Raw genomic sequence first — 12,260 nt, forward strand, 5'->3', positions numbered from 1 at the left:
CTTTCTTATTCCTAATGAAAGCCTCCTAGAGGCACCTTGAGTGGCCCAGATGAAAACTCAGCCAGGATTTAGAAGGCTCTCAAGGGCCCTAGCCCAGGTAAGGAGGACTCTCTCCCAGAGAGGATCCAGGCTGCCAGTCCCTCCCTAACTCTGGCTTCCACAGAGGCTTTCACTAGTCTCCTTGCAGAAAAACTCCTTCAAAAAGTCACATGAGTGAGCGAGCTAAGTCGCCTCAGTCATATCTGACTCTTTGAGACCCTAGGGACTGTAGCCTGCTGGGATCCTCTGTCGATGGGATTCTCCAGGCAAGAATCCCGGAGTGGGTTGCCATGCCCTCCTCCAGGGAATCTTCCCAACCTAGAGATTGAGCTCCAGCAGATCTTCTCGACCCAGGGATCAAACTCGTGTCTCTAAATCTCCTGCATTGGAAAGTGGGTTCTTTATCACTAGTGCCACCTACCATGTATACCCATGTGAAAGCTGCTCAGTTGTGTCTGACTCTTTGAGACCCCATAGACTATGCAGTCCATGGAACTTTCCAGGCCAGAATACTGGAGTGGGTAGCCTTTCCCTTCTCCAGGGGATCTTCCCAACCCAGCGACCGAACCCAGGTCTCCTACATTGCAGGCAGATTCTTTACCAGCTGAGCCACCTGGGAAGCCCAAAAAGTCACACACATTTTACTGAATCTTATTACATCAATGCAGATTTCATGGCTGCCAACCATACTGTATGTCATCTCCCCCATTTTCGCATGACCATGTTAGTTAGGTTTTATGTCCATTTTAAAGAGATGGTGAGGAAAATAATTCATGAGAAAATCATAAGTAATGAGTGTGGGTCACCAAATGTGTTTTTGAAACAGGACTTTATTTCTTCTTAAATGGAATCAAAAAGCTTTTCTGATTTTTAAAAAGTCTTTTTGCATTCCAGAAGATCGTGATATTACTGAGCACTTTTACAAAAGGAAAAAAGCAGACAAATGTTAAAAAGGAAAACATCTTGGCCAGTGCCTCCTGGGCCTGGGGCAATTCCACCTCCGTGGATGTGTCCACTGAAGACCCACGGCCCTCAGCCGAGCGTTGCTTGCTTTCCGTCACGTCTGTGTAATCAGCTGAGCCTCTGTGTTTCGGGGCTGAGTGGCAAAGGCAGATTAAAACAGCGACGGTGTTAAAACAAGATTGTAAAGGTTAACAGACCAAGAAATGGACAAATTACCGCCACTGGCCATGGCCAGCCCCATGCTCTGTCCCTTCTCTGTCCTGCCTCAAGCTGCCTGTCAGGCCTCTGGACCAGCTTCCTGAAGGCCAGTGAGAAAAATCTCTTCTGGACACCCCAGCCCCTCCCGCCCTCGACAAGGTATCACAGCAGGGACCTTGAGGCCAAGCTGGAGGTGGTGGCATATGAGCCTCGTGCCCTTCCCCACCAGCCTCTCCATATAAGGCCACCAGAGCCACTTAACTTGAGTCCGATCTGAGGTTCATTTCTTTTCCTTTCTAGGACGCGTCACTTCCAGGCCCACCCCCTGACCTCATGGGCTGGTCTTTCCCATTTCAGGCAGAAGTCAACACAGGCACGGGCAACGCCCCCGCCTTCCACGTGTTCATAGCAGACACCCTGGAATTGTGCTAGGGACGCAGGAAGCCTGAGTCCAGCCCTGACCATGTGGGCCATGAGACCTATGTTTTCAGGCCAGTCCCTCCCGCCATCTCCCCCAATTACACGGGCATCCCAGCTTAGTTCCCTTTCTCCTGAAGTGATGCCCACAGCAATGTCCACCGGGAGCTCCATAATTAGGCCATTACTGTGAACCGCTGGGTTGGGAGCAGCCATTTGTCAAATGTCTTGTCCAAAAAATGAAAACGAAAAATCCGTATGTGTGTGTGTGGGGAGGGCGGAGCATGTGTGCACACATGTTCTCGTGTGCGTGTGTGTGTGTGTGTGTGTGTGTGTGTGTGTCGGGGGGGGAGCGTCAGGAAGAACAAATGCCAAACAGAAGGAGGGCTCCCCCCACACCCCACCATGTCCCTCACCACGGGGTGCCTGGACTCCCGGATGTGCCAGGAGCAGTCCTCCCGGCTTCGGATCGGCCTCCTGCTCAGGAGCACGTCCAGGTCGAGGCCAGAGGAGCGTTTTTTACACTGCCAGATGGCTCCCAGTCCGGGTCCTGTGCTCCCCTGCAGTTACTGGAGCTGCCTCCCAGGACTGGGCCTCACCGGGGACCAGCCTCACTGTCCAGGAAGGCTCATTAGTGGCACAGGGCCGTGTAGGGCCGAGCAGGGCCGCAAGGCGACGCCGCAATTATGTTTGCACCGCCTCCTCCGCGTAAGTTCTTGGCCTCACTGTCAGGCAGTCACCGTCTCAGGAGTCTCCCTCCGGGGCTTAAAGACACTGTGTTCCTGGCTCCTGACACAAAAGTTAATTGGGAAGAGAGCAGTGACATCAGTGTGAACACTGCGGTCTCTGCTAGGATGTGGAGAAGTCGCCGTGTGTGTGTGCTCATATGTGGATGAATGTGTATGTTGCACAGCCACATGCATATACCAACATCCCTGAAGTGTGCTACTGTACCAAAGGCTTTGCTTGTCTTATCTGCCTTAGTAACCCTCAAAAAAGATTACAGGAATTGGAATTTTTACTTTTCTATCTGGGGAACTCCTCTGAAGGTTTCCTGATGCAGCTCAAAGGCCACCTCTTCCCGGAAGTCTCACTAATGTCCCCAGCATGTTGCACACTAGGAATTCTGCCCTGTGGGGCCAGGAAGGGCCTGGGAGACAGGATCCCCTGCCAGAGAGAGGCTCCAAAGAGGTCCAACCTCTGCTTCCACCCCCATCCCAGAGGGTGTGGCTGGATGTGGGCAGAGGTGGTGAGGTGGTGCCTAGGCAGGCACAGGGAGGCCGTGGCATCTGAACCAGCCACTGAAGGTCATCCAGAGTCTGCACAGTGATACCTACTGTGCCTTGGGTGTCGGGAGGGCAAGATAGATGTCAGGTCACAGGTCAGGAGTGTGCCGGAACTTGGAGCAGGAGAGGAATGGAAGTCAGGGGAGCTGCCTTAAGGAAGGACAAATGAGCAGGGTGTTGAAGGATGAGTAGGAGTTCACAAGCAGGATAGGGTAAAAATTGTCCTCAAGGTTATGATGAAGTAATTAACACAGACGTCTCTGGCTGAGTGCTTACTCTGTGTTAGATTCTCAGAGCAGCCTGGTGACGTAGGCACCTTCAAGGTTCCCACCACGGAGATGGGAAAACTGAGGCACAGCCCAAGGCCTTGTGGCAGAGAAGTGGAGGAACTCTGCCTGGCACTGAAGTCTGTGTCCTCAATCACCCCGCGTGTGTGCGCGCTGCCTGAAGACAGCACGGCTGCAGAGTAGGTCCCATCCTCCCTGCCCCAGGGAGCGCCACGTGCTGGCATTCAGAAAGCCATGAATCCAGAAACTGATGGTCAGCCCCACTGCCCTCCTCTCTCATGTTGTTTTGGCCAAAAATTAAATGATGCAACATAACCTTTGTGGTTTCATGCAACTCTTGCCCTCCTCACCTGGCCACGGCCCCATCCCTCCAATACCGCATATCCTGCACCTCAGCTATGCTCTTACATGTCCCCCGACTCTCACCCCTTCCCCATATTCATAGCGGAATTCTGGGAGCCAGCTGGTCTTGAGAAACATCTCTTGATAGGCAGGTCATCTGCTTGACCAGAGAGCACTGCTAAATTACAATAAAGCCTCACACCTTCTGTCGTTAAACCCGAGTGAATGCCTGTCACTCCAGCTCAGCTCTGACAGTGGTTCTCTGACAGTGGAAAGACTGATGCTCTGTCCTGCGGCTGGGACTCCTGAGCACAGAGTCATGCAAGGCACATGGATGTGGGGCTCAGCTTCAGCAGAAATAGGAGAGAGTGTTAGGAGGAGGAAGAGGGATGGGAGGTTCAGCTGATGCAGAGAAGGAGGTGTGGCCACGGCCGGTGATCAAGGAGGCACACGGAGCAGATTCCAGGTGCTTATCCATCGCTGCCTCTGCCATTAGCTCGGGGCTTGCTTCAAAGGAGCCTGCCCTCTTGGAGGGTAAACGTGGTTGGACGTCCCTTCCAGCATGTCCCCAAATCGGGGTCACAGCGTCCATGCTGGCCCCCCGATCCCATCATCACCTGTTGTTGCAAGCCTGCCCTGCCAGGTTGGGGCTGAGCCTCAGGTCAGCTTGTCCGCTTAAGACTCACTCTGCAGCCCTCATCTCTGTCCCATGAGAGCCCTTCCTGCCCCCACACTCACCCCATTCATGTCCACTGTTGGCTCCACTTTCCTGGACAGCCCCCCAGGACCAGACGGCCATGCACAGGGGAGAACAAATCTAGGCATTAGTGGGAGGCAGGGCCTGGGGCCACAGAAGATCCACACAGTGAGGCCAGAAGCTGCCAGGGCTCAAGAAAATGCCAGGAGTAAGGACAGCAGAAGGCTTCCCCGGTGGCTCAGTGGTAAAGAAACTGCCTGCCAATGCAGGAGATGTGGGTTCCATTCCTGGGTTGGGAAGATCCCCTGGAGAAAGAAATGGCAACCCACTCCAGTATTCTTGCCTGGAGAATTCCATGGACAGAGAAGCCTGGTGGGCTACAGTTCATGGGGTTGCAAAGAGATGGACACAACTGAAGTGACTGAGCATGCACACACAAGGACAGCAGAAGGAGAGGGGTGGATGGAGGTGTGGGCAGAGCAGATGGAAGGGCCTTCCAGGCCAGGGGTTCTGGCCGTACGTGCGTGTGCCTGGAGCTCAGGGAATCCAGGAATGTAGAGTACAAGCTAGCCCCATCTCACCCCTGTAAGCAGCGCACCCTCCATGTTGTCCCAGGTTTGTATCTTGTGCTGCAGCTGTGGGTGGCCTGAGGGACTGATGGTCAGCACCACTGGGAAATTCCAGAATGTGTTAGAGCCACTGCAGGATACTCTTACTTAGCAGGTTAATAAAAATACACACTTCTATGTCACAGATTTGTTTTTCATATTTTGACAACCATATTCCAATATAATTGCTTGCCTCTGTGATCCAACAAGTTTCATTGTATGCATTTGGAAACATTGCTCTGTTAAAGGGGGGGGGGTGTGTCACAGCACAGCTCTGTCCATCTGGCAACAAGATCAAGGATACAAATACCTCAGAAACAGACACATAGCAGCTGGGGGTGGGAGAACAGGGAGGAAGCCGGGAAAGCCCAGGTGGCCCCACTGGGGACTTAACCACCCCCGTCCAGTAACATCATGCATCATCACTATTCTAAACATGAGGGCTCCTGGGACATCAGTCTGTCGTCTGTCGAGCTCACCACTGTGTCCCCAGACCCAGACCAGAGCTGGCGCTCATGACCCAAGAAGGGATTATGACTTTAATGTTTTCAAATTAAATGATAAACAACTTTAACTAAATGGCAGCCACTGGTTTTGTTACAAACAGCACACTTGATGCCTCTGCTCCTCCAGTTAGCATTTCCTACGGACACTTGGGGCACTGAGATGACTGGAAAGCATGGGCTTCCCTTGGGAAGCACCTGGCTGCATCCCCTCAAGCCACTGGGACTTGCCACTTCCGGTGGCAATGAGCTGTCAACCTTTGGGTGTGGCCGGTGTCCCCAGAGCTACTGGATCAGGACCCCTCCCCTTCAGCAAGCTGAGAATGTGTGTTGGCCTTGGGAAATCCTAAAGATAACCCACCATGAGTGCCTGTAAGAAGGCTCTTTTGCTTGTCAATATAAACACCTTGAATTCCTTTGTTTTACTGTGGTGGGAAGTCTCTGGCAGGGAGGGAGATGATTTTAGAGGTTGAGATCAGAGTTACTTTACCCCCAGTGCTTAATGCTGCTTTGGTCCCTGGAGATTTCTCAGCTCAATTCAGGCAAACTTGCCCTCTCGCTGAGAGATGTGTTTGTTCCAGGCTGTCGCTGTAACAGAGCCCGCATATTCCCAGAGGACCACCCCCTCCCCCTGTAGGCTCACACATTCTGGAGGGGAATGAGTGGCCTCTCCTTGCCCTGAGCCAAGAGATTGAATTTTTATGGGCAGACATTATACCAGGAGGGTTTATGGGAAGCCGTTATGGAAAACGTTGCCATCAACCCAGCCCATGGTCATCTCCTTGAGTCAGAGGCAGAGCCTGGTCCCCAACAGTTCAATCTTTCCCACCAACATGCTCCTGAAAAGCAGCCCAGAGAATTAATCCACAGGCACAGGTCTGCGGTGTAGGATGCACCACAAGGCTTAGACAGAAGGGACAGCTCTGGAATCTGAATGAGCTCCTGCTTCTTCCATCCTGCATGGCGCTAAGGAGCCTCATAGAATGCTCTTGAATCAATGAAAACATTTTCCTTAAAGAAAGAACGGTTAACTCCTGTATGCTTCTTGTTTGTTCTATGGGACAGCAGGGAGGAACGGGGTTCCCATGATTGGACGGGGTTCCCATGATCAATTCCATGATTCCCTCACAAGCCCCCTTCTCTCTTCTCAGGCTTCTCTGTGGGGAATGGCCTCTGGAGTTCACTCAGGCAGCTCATGGGGCCTCAGAAAGGTGCCTGCCTGTACACTCCAGTGAGGGAGTCTGCCTGGAGAACTTCCCGTGGTTCTGATGAGACTGGACACTCGGGCTGAGAGGCTGCCCGGCACCCAGTCCTTCCTATGTGCAGAGCCTGAGAGGTAGGCCGGGTGGGGGGGTGTACACAGTGGACGCTGGCAGGGGGGTTGATTAATCCCTTAACGCTTTTAGGAAGACAATGGCATTTGGGTTTCCTAATTGTGAAGGAGAGGACCAGGAGGTCACAGGGAGCCAACTTAAACCATTACTGACCTCTCTTTACCTATTTCCTGTTACGCAACTCAGGCCTAACGACAGTCCCCAAATTGCAGGTCATGGTTTACATCCCCAGTGAGTGGCCAATGCAGACACAAAGCAGGAACTCAGTAAATATTGGGTGAACGGATGGATGGGTCCACAGTGAAGATTTAGTGAAACAACGGGTGCAAAGTTCTCAGATACTAGCTATTAACTCTATCCTATTTATTGGTCTTGAAAAGGAACTGTGCCCGTGTGGCCGGCCCTGGGGCCCAGGGCTCAGCTGACACAGGCCGTGTTTAACACCTGGCGTCAGCGCTGAGGTCCTTTCCTAAAGCGGCACATTACTCCTCCTGCTGCATTTTATCAATTAGAGAGCATTCTATGAGGCTCCTTGGCGCCACGCAGGATGGAGAAAGCAAACAGAAGCACAGTCCAGGGTGTGTTCTGTCCTTGGGGCCCAGAGCCCCAATGGAGCGGGTGCTCAGGGCTGGGAGGGGCTCAGGGTCTCATTGAGCTACAGTGGGCTGTTCTCTGAGCCTGTTTACACACCAGGGAACCGGCCATTCTGGAAACTCCTGCTGCGGGAGGAGGTGAGTCGATTCTTCCTTCTCAGAGGCGGGCCTGTTCCTCCCGGAGCAGCAGTGGGGCAGTTACTGAGATAGATTGAAAAAATCTCACAGCAGATGACCCCGTGTTCAGCCCCTTCTCAGGTGCTCATGGGGTCTGGCTCCTCCCAGGGCTGCAGATGACCTCACCCCCACCCCCACCCCAGCTGTGCTTCCCACCTCTGAGCCTGCACCTCCACGTGCACCTGGACGTTTGGCTCCTTCTTTCAGTAAATACACAGTGTCTGCCATGGGGGCTTCCCTGGCGGCTCAGCGATAAAGAACCCACCTGTTAATGTAGCAGACACAGGTTCCATCCCTCAGTAGGGAATATCCCCTAGAGGAGGAAATGGCAACCCACTCCAGTATTCTTGTCTGGAGAATCCCACGGACAGAGGAGCCTGGTGGGCTACAGTCCATGGGGTCTCACAGAGTCAGACATGACTGAGTGAGCAGGCACGCAGGTCTGCTGTGTGTCTGGGAGACATCAGCAAACAACGCAAGTCCCTGCAATGCTTCTACTCCAACGGGGCACACGTTTCCTGTGATTTCACAGCTTCCTCAAAACCCTTTCAGGGGCTCTGCAATGTCCAGTGATTTTTATAATAATAATAAGATATTGAACCTAGAGAGTTCTGGAATGGAGGTGTGAGGACCCCACAGACTCCTTCCCCGGAGAAACAAATGTAACTGGTAAAAGTATTTAATAAACAATCATTCAGCATCTTTGGAAATTGTCCTAAGAACATAGACCAAGTGGAGAAACACTCGTTCAGGCAAAGGTCCTAAATCACAGTAGGAACAGTGTGAGTCTGAGTCTTTGAGACCACCTGCTCCTTAACCTTAACCCTGCCCCTCCAGGTCATCAAGAGGAAAAGCCTACTCCACGTGGGTGTGGCCAAGAAGACAGGGCTTCCTCCCTCTAGTTCCCCGTTTAGGGCAGCAGGTTCTCTCTGGGAGGAGTAGGACTCCAACATTCCTCAAACCTCCCCCAAGCTCTGTGGTGTGGAATGGCTGTTCCAGGCCAGTGTGGCTGAGAGGTCTGGGGCTCCCTTCCCCCATACACCACTCATAGATCAGAGACCTGAGCATCTGGGGAGGAAATATGTGCAGATGACATATCTAATAATGAACTTGTACCCAGAATGCATAAAGAACTCTTACAGCTCAATAGCAAAAAGATGGATAACCCAATTAAAAATGGGTAAAAGACTTGAATAGATATTTCTCCAGAGACCCAGATGGCAGATAAGTGAATGAAAAGATGAACAATATCATTATTGTGGACCCATCAGAACCCAAGCAAATCACAATCACAATGAGCTGTTGTTGTTGTTCAGTTGTTAAGTCATGTCCAGCTCTTTGTGACCCCATGGACTGCAGCATGCCAGCCTCCTGTGTCCTCCACTATCTCCCAGAGTCTGCTCAAATTCATGCCCACTGAGTTGGTGATGCCATCCAACCATCTTGTCTTCTGTCACCCCCTTCTCCTCTTGCCCTCAGTCTTTCCAAGCATCAGGGTCTTTTCCAGTGAGTCAGCTCTTCATATCAGGTGGCCAAACTATTGGAGCTTCAGCTTTAGCATCAGTCCTTCCAAAGAATATTCAAGAATGATTTCCTTTACGATTGATCTCCTTGCAGTCCAAGGGACTCTCAAGAGTCTTCTCCAGAATCACAATTTGAAAGCTTCTATTCTTTGGCTCTCAGCCTTTCCATAATAAGCTACCACTTCACGTCTACTATGAATAGGAATCGATGTAATAATAATTTAAACAAAACCCAGAAGACAACAAGTGTTGGTGAATATGTGGATGCATTAGAACCCTAATACATTGCTGATGGACTGAAAATGATGTAGTTGCTTTGCAAAATGATAACTTGGCAGTTCTTCAAAATGTTCAACATAGGACCCAGCAATTTCACTCCTAGGTGTATATGCCAAAGAATTGAAAACATATGTCCACACAAAAATGTGTAAACAAATAGTCCTAATAGTTTATTCTTAAAAGCCCAAAGGTGGCAGTGATCCAAGTGTCTATCGAGGAAGAATGAATAAACAGAATGTGATAGATCCACACACATTACTTTCCTGCAGCTGCTCTAACGAATGACTACTAACTCAATGGCTCCAGACCACACAAATTCATTACAGTTTTGTAGGCTGGAATCTGAAAAAGATCACAGAGCTGTGTTCTTTCTAGAGGTCAAGGAGAGAAACTGTTTTCCTACCTTTTCTTTTTTTTTTAAAAATATGGAACACTTCACAAATTTGCGTGTCATCCTTGCGCAGGGGCCATGCTAATCTTCTCTGTATCGTTCCAATTTTAGTTTATGTGCTGCCGAAGCGAGCACTTTCCTGCTTTTTCTAGTGTCTAGAGGCACCTTCGTTCCTCAGCTCCTGGCCCCATATCACCCCAACTTCTGCTTCCACTGCCACATCTCTTTCTCTGACTCTGACCTGTGGCTCCTTCTTGTATAAGAGCCCTTGTGATAACACTGCACCCACCAGGATGATCCAGGGTAATTTCCTTATCTCAAGGTCCTTTTTGGTTTGTTTTTTGTTTTTTGTGGCTGTGCCACCCGGCATGTGGGTCCCAGCTCCCCAACCAGGGACTGAACCCTCACCCCCTGAAATGGAAGTGTGGATTCTCAACCACTGTATTGCCAGGAAGTCCCATAAGGTCCTTAACTGACTCAACCTGCAATGTGTCTTGTGCCATATGCAGTGATATAGTCACAGCTTCCCGAGTCAGGAGTAGACCTCTTTGGAGGGCCATTATTCTGCTTATGATATCATATTATGAAAACCTATTCATCAATAGAAGAGAAAGAAGCACTGATAAAACTTCAAAACCCATGAACCTTGAAAACAGCGTGCTATTGAAAGAAACCAGTCACAAAAAACCACATCTTATATGATCCCATTTACATAAAACATTTAGAATAAGTAAATGTACATAGATAGAATGTATGTTGGTGGTTGGTTGTTTAGGGTGTGTGTGTGTGTGTGTGTGTGTGTGTGTGTGTGTGTGCAGTGAGTGGGAGGTTAGGAGGGGAATGGGGAGCAACTGCTAATGCATATGGAGTTTATTTTGGGGTGATGAAAAGGTTCTAAAATTATATTAATGGTGATGGTGGCACAACTCTGTGAATATACTAAAAATTCTGAATTTTACATTTTGAAAGAGTGAATTTTTTGGTATATAAATTTTATCATAATAAAATGGTAAAATGGTGAGTGCCTTGGCAAAAACCAGGGTCATGAAGTCATCATGTTTTTCATCACCAATACTTCACTGTGGGAAAAACATTATTCCATTAAAGAATGTCCTTGTTGAAGCAGAAGCAGAATTAATTTTATTAAACCTTAATATATTTCTTTTTATTATCCAGTGTGATGAAAGGGAAAGTTCAGATACATACCAAAGGGAACTCTTTGTCTCGAGGTGAAGCACTTGCGTGACTGTTTGAGTTGCCAGCTGAACTAGCTACACATTTTTTTTTCATAGAAAATTATTACTTCTTAAAAGAACAACTGACAGGCAAACCATAGTTTGTCATCACCCAGTGTTTGGCAGACATTTGCCTGAAGATGAACAAAGTGAGTCTGTCACTTTGAGGAAAACAACTGACAACATTTGTTTCCAGTGATAAAATTAGAGCTTTTTTTCAAGCGAAAATTAGATTTCAGAAAATTTGTGTCTGTTATTGTGAGATTGAAAGTGTCCCAACAATGAAAGACTTTTCAGATGAGACTCGTGGCGGTATTAATAAATGTGATTTTTAAAATATTGTATGACTGAAGCTACACATAACGCAGAAAAACAACAATTTCAAAAGGCTAATCCATGATGTTTTAAAATTACTCATCAGTTAGAGACTCATTCTAAACATAAGACAGGTCCATGGATTTTAATTTAATGGAGTATGAGAAGTTCAATGAGATGGTCTCAGCTTCCCACATTGCAGCTAGCCTTTAAGAAACTAACAAATCAACTTTTGGTATAATATCAAAGAAGAGTATCCAATATTATCTGAAAAGATGATTAAAACACACACCACAAATCTGAGTGAGGCTAAATTTTTCCATATATTTTTCAACCCAAACAACACAACACATAGGGAATGCAGAAGCAGATATAGCAGTCTTTTTCCAGACATTGAAAGAGTTTTGTAAAAATGTAAAACACTGCTGCTCTTGTCACTCATTTGGTTTTGTTTTTGTAAAATATGGTTATTTTTCATAAAATGTGTTATGTTAGCAATGTAATGGGTTTATTTTTCTTATTTTTAAATGAATTCATCAACAACTAGTTTCAAATATCTCAGTTCCAATGTTTACTGTGGTAAATATGGGAAGATTTCACCTGTATGCACAAAAACGCTTTGGGTCTTGAATGATTTTTCAGAATATAAAGAAGCCCAGAGAACAAACACTTAAGAAGTGCTGGTAGACCCTGCTGGATGTAGGCACGGGTGGTGCTAAGTGGGGAGAGCAGGATGAGGAAATTCTGAGCTCTGAGGCAAGGAGACAGGCTGCTGACCAGACAGGGTGGTCAGGGCAGGTCTCAGACAGAATGTGTGGGGTGAGCGATGTCCTTCATATGCATGCACTGAAGCCCGAATCCCCCAAGCACCACAGGATGTGACTGCATTTACAGACATGGTCTTCAGAGAGGTGATTAAGGTGAAAGGAAGTTGTATGGGTTGGCCCTAATCCAATATGACTGGTATCCTTGGAGAAGATTATGAATACACACAGAAGGACTGATAATGAAGCTGAAGCCCCATACTTTGGCCACCTGATGCAAAGAACTGACTCACTGGAAAAGACCCTGAT

At 48.6% G+C, this 12,260-nt stretch overlaps 1 protein-coding gene and 1 non-coding gene across 3 annotated transcripts in view; both read right to left on the reverse strand.

Moving 5' to 3' along the window:
* The window catches only part of CDH4 (cadherin 4), a 475,216-nt gene that overhangs the window by 206,614 nt on the left and 256,342 nt on the right, over positions 1–12,260 (reverse strand). The window lies entirely within an intron of this gene.
* On the reverse strand, positions 9,666–9,772 carry LOC122449107. The gene has a single exon (XR_006271909.1). It is a non-coding gene; the product is annotated as a U6 spliceosomal RNA (small nuclear RNA).

This window comes from Cervus canadensis, chromosome 10 (assembly GCF_019320065.1).
Source record: "Cervus canadensis isolate Bull #8, Minnesota chromosome 10, ASM1932006v1, whole genome shotgun sequence".
In the NCBI taxonomy this organism is placed as follows: Eukaryota; Metazoa; Chordata; class Mammalia; order Artiodactyla; family Cervidae; genus Cervus; species Cervus canadensis.